General features: G+C 54.6%; 1 long non-coding RNA gene across 1 annotated transcript; it reads left to right on the top strand.

Moving 5' to 3' along the window:
- Nucleotides 1-205: 205 nt before the first annotated feature.
- Nucleotides 206-2414, top strand: LOC127564416 (uncharacterized). The gene is made up of 2 exons (XR_007954258.1): nucleotides 206-283; nucleotides 314-2414. It is a non-coding gene; the product is annotated as an uncharacterized LOC127564416 (long non-coding RNA).
- Nucleotides 2415-2710: the final 296 nt, after the last annotated feature.

The following is a 2710-nucleotide window of genomic DNA, read 5'->3' as shown; positions in this document are numbered from 1 at the left end:
CCTGCTCACCAAGGTCCTGCTCGCCAAGGTCCTGCTCTCTAAGGTCCTGCTTGCCAAGGTCCTGCTCTCTAAGGTCCTGCTCGTCAAGGTCCTGCTCTCTAAGGTCCTGCTCGCCAAGGTCCTGCTCGCTAAGGTCCTACTCTCTAAGGTCCTACTCTCTAAGGTCCTGCTCCCCAAGCTCCTGCTCGCCAAGGTCCTACCCTCTAAGGTCCTGCTTGCTAAGGTCCTGTTCTCTAAGGTCCTGCTCACTAAGGTCCTGCTCTCTAAGGTCCTGCTCGCCAAGGTCCTGTTCCCTAAAGTCCTGCTCGCCAAGGTCCTTCTCCCTAAGGTCCTGCTCGTCAAGGTCCTGTTCGCCAAGGTCCTGCTCGCCAAGGTCCTGCTCACCAAGGTCCTGCTCACCAAGGTCCTGCTCACTAAGGTCCTGCTCACCAAGGTCCTGCTCACTAAGGTCCTGCTCACTAAATTTAAAGATGAGGAAATCTTGGAGAAGGAAGGTCACTTAAAGGTCACTCGGTCCAAACCTCCCAATGCTTAGCAGGAATTGCTTCCATCACATGCAGGTCAATTCAACAAAATTGTTTAAATGCTTTTATATACAAGACATCTGGAATATCTTCCTCGAGCCCCTGCTTGCAAGGGCTTCAGTTTCCCACAGCTCTGGTGATCAGAAAATACCTTTTGCTTTGTTGTTTGTGTCCAGCTCTTTATGTCCCCATTGGGCTTTTCTTGGCAAAGATACTGGAGCCATTTGCATTTCCTTCTCCAGTGCACAAAGGCAGAGATTAAGGGATCTGCGCAGGTTCTCACAGCTAGTGAGTATCTGAGGCAGAATTTGAACTCTGCCCCCTCCCCGCCATGTTCTCCCCTACTGCACCACCTTGCTGCCCCAGTGGGGGGGTTTCTTGACCTGGAGACCCGTACATGCTTGAGACGATTGTCCTAGTTTGCCTCAGATGTACCCAAGATGCTGTCCTAGGTGCAAGATCACGGAACTGAGCCAATTTCCGGGAGATTCGCATCGCCAGAAGCCTTTTCCGCCCCGGAATGTCCGGTCTCCTGGCCTTCAGCGTCTTTGCCGGTCCCATCTTGGTGACCAAAGGGCCTGGGCTCAGCCCATCACCAACTGGGCCATGGACTCAGGTGCAGAACTCCTGATATTTTCCATCACTATCCTAGCAGAGGCGGAGATCAGAGAAAAACTGTTTCTTTGCCAGGGAAAATAATAATTTGTATTTCTGCAGCATCCTAGGGTTTGCAAAACACTTTACCCACATTATCTCACTCCCCCCGGCAAGAGTCCCCTGAGGTAGAAAGAGAAGCGAAAGGCTTTGGCAGGAAAGCTGGGAGAGGCTGAGCTAATGGACAGAGCCCGGCATGGGCTTGAAGGCATTTAAATTCCCTCAGCCTTGTTAATCTGTAAAATGGGAGACTGTAGTGGAGCCAGCCCGAACCGGCTTGGGAGAGCTCATTGGCAAGCGGTCAGCCTGGCAGAGCCTTCACTTCTGGGCCCGGGTTAACTCGTTCTGCGGATTGTTTAAACTTCTGACCACAGCAGCTCATGCTGTCCCGGGGCTTTCTTGGCAGCCCCTGGCGGGGGTCGCGTTCCTTCTGCAGCCATTTTACAGATGAGGAAACTGAGGCAGACTCAGTCACCCAGCTCGGAAGTGCCTGAATTCACTTTTGAACTCAGGGCTTCCTTATTCCAGGCCTTATCCACTAAGCACCTGGCTGCCTTCAGAGCCAGGACTGGGGCAGAGTAAAGGGAGCTTTTCCTTGCCTTCCTTAGGGTGTGAGTGGTAACTAATACCCGCCGATTCCTGGGCCCAGTCGGGGACTTTCTGACCTTCGCTGGAGCCCACCGCCGGCCCTGTATTCCGCCCCCCCCTTGTGGGTAGGGACTGTTGGGTTTTTTTTTGGTTGTTGTTGTTTTTAGATAAGGTGCCTGGTATACAGTAGGCTCCTAATTAATGCTTGCTGGATGAATGAATAACTCTGGGGCACGGGAGCCGGGCACTGCCCTGCCCGCGGGAGGGGCGGCTCTCCCTGCCTCCCTGCAGAACCTTCCCGGCATGCTCCGCGGCGGGGCTCAGGGCGGACGCCGGGGGCATTGTGTGCCAGGCTGGCTCGGCCAATGGGAGCTGGCAGCCGGGGGGGAGGGGGCGTTCCCCCCCACGGGCCATTTTTACTGCGTCGCTGTTCGGACTTGATTGAAGACAGGATCTTTAGTCATAAAAATCATCTTCGCAATAATAACAACAAATGCCCGCCGTCTCCCGGCCCGGCCGCGCTTGGCACGAGGCGTGTTTTTGCAGCCGAGTTACAATAAAGCTCCGAGAAGGGGCGCTTGCCATGGAAACGCTGACACGGCCTTTCGGGCCCTTCGTGGTGATTAAAATTCTCCCCGCAATTAAAAACGCGATTTCTTTCTTTATTTCGGAGCCTGAAGTGATAGGAGACTAAACACTGCCCTCTGTCGGAGAGAAAGCAGAACCGTCCCCGGCTCGGGAAAGCAGATCTCCTGGCTCCCCCTTCCTGGCAAAGGCTTCAGTTTTGTCCCGGTCCCAGAAACGCCCGGGGCGGGGGGCGCGAGGGGGGAGGAAGGAGCCTTATTTCTCGGGCCATCTCCGCCGCAGACTATAATCTCTGCGATGCTTTCTCTCTCCGGAGCCTGGTACACTGTCCGCTATACAGAGGGCTTTAATGTTTGTGG

The sequence above is a fragment of the Antechinus flavipes genome, chromosome 5, assembly GCF_016432865.1.
Source record: "Antechinus flavipes isolate AdamAnt ecotype Samford, QLD, Australia chromosome 5, AdamAnt_v2, whole genome shotgun sequence".
NCBI classification, from domain to species: domain Eukaryota; kingdom Metazoa; phylum Chordata; class Mammalia; order Dasyuromorphia; family Dasyuridae; genus Antechinus; species Antechinus flavipes.
The sequence above is the reverse complement of the archived record's forward strand: the minus strand, read 5'-3'. Positions and strand labels throughout refer to the sequence as shown.